Below are 1888 nucleotides of genomic sequence, written 5' to 3'. Positions count from 1 at the left end.
TGAAATGCCTGAAGAATGGGGATGAGGTCAACCCACAATTGACAACCTGTAGAAAAACTTACAAGAATGTAATGACAAAACAACAAGAAGAAGCATTCCTCAAGAAGGGTTAGTGAGCCAAAACCATCTTAGACATACATGAACAAGAAAGTGCTAGAAGTAATTGAAATTCAGTTCACAATAAGTTACCGGCATAGTGTGAAACAAGAAAGCAAAGATTCAAAGCAAACATGCAAGCCATAAGCCACGAGTTAGTTCATTAAAGGATCACCCACATGAAAGCACGCATACAAACACAATGGAAATACAAAATAGCCAATAAAGATGCATAAGAATCAATGTCAAAAGTGAATAACTTCTCATTATCCATGCTTAAAATTCAAGTACATATTCAGCAAGTCCATCAAAGCCCAATAATGGAACATGGGCTAATCATACCATCTTCCAAAGAAAAATCATAGCATCAGCACAACTCACCCTACTATCTGCCAAGAGTTGAGTGCATCTATCTACTTAAGCACAAATCAACTATCTAATGGTAGCTTTGGCTCAAGTGTTAAAGTCCCTTTGAATAAGGCATGAGGTTTGATTTATAGAAACAAGCGGGGTGACTTTTCACCTTCTCCCGTGACCTCTCATCTACCCTCATGACTCTTGAAGTTCTAATGCCTATTACATGCTCAAATCGATCTCTACATAACTATTATTATTCTGATAATAGATATTTTCACTGTGATAGAAGAGAAGTTATGAGCAAAATAAAGGTGGTTATCAGATACCCTAGAGCACTTGTTGCCAATGTTGTTTCAAATTCATGGAGACTTGCATGAGCTAATGAACAGGGTTGTGATGTTCATTTGCTATATTGCGTGTCTATTTTCCTGCTACTTCCTTGGATGGTCAAAATTTTTCCTTGTTATGCAAATGGTTGCTTCCCTTACCCATGAAGGCTCAAGTACTTTGGATGCACTTTCTTCTCTTTTAATTTCACTTTACATCTTAATAATCTTGACCAAGCTTCATCATGCAATGAAAGATGCACATCTTTTCCTTCTCATACAATATCAATCTCTTCACTTGTATCCAAACTAGATGTAAGATCAGACATATCCCTTCAAGCATTAACTTCAAATTATTGTGTTAATTTGGGATAATAGCTTTGATATCATGATAAGTAACCTTGACTCGAATGAAGGAGTGAAGTGAACATTCAGAAGTTGGCCAATAAACAAAATATTTTGTAACTACTCTCCCAATAACTTGAAGCATGAGGGAAGTTATGTTTGGTAGATAGTATTAGGATTTGGATGGAACACTGCTTTACTACCAACAACTACACATAGTGAAGCACCTTCATCAAATATTACCTTCAACCATGATCGATGCCATTCTTTCGTAAGCCCATAAGCATTAATTTCAAAAGGAATAAGTGGCCCAATTTCACTCCACTGTAGATATTTTGATGAGGGATGGGAGGACTTCACACATATATTCTCAAACCATAAGATGCAAAAAATTGTGCTTTCTGAGGGTTGGAACAATACTTGGCCAGGAGTGTCCAGGAAAATAAGAAGCACCTCAATCTAACATATATTTTCCTGCTAAGATGGAAAGATTTGGTCCCTTGATAGTAGCTCCAATGGGTGAAACTTGACAATTCCTGAAAAGGTTGTTGCCTATTATCGAGAACTATAAGAAAGTGTGATCCTATAGGGGAATGCGGCCTGTAGCTATGTCCTTCCAAATTGACAGGTGACTAAAGAAAATTTATTTGTAGTAACAAGAACCAAAACGATAGTGGTGTTGGATTAAATGGACTTCTCGCATGGAGAAGGGAGAGTAAGCATTCTTGAATAAGCACACTACTTTCACTGACAATAGTAGGGAA

Source organism: Pinus tabuliformis, chromosome 2_1, assembly GCF_031772625.1.
Source record: "Pinus tabuliformis cultivar Carrire ecotype Pingquan chromosome 2_1, CPIR1, whole genome shotgun sequence".
In the NCBI taxonomy this organism is placed as follows: domain Eukaryota; kingdom Viridiplantae; phylum Streptophyta; class Pinopsida; order Pinales; family Pinaceae; genus Pinus; species Pinus tabuliformis.
Note: the sequence above shows the minus strand (reverse complement) of the source record.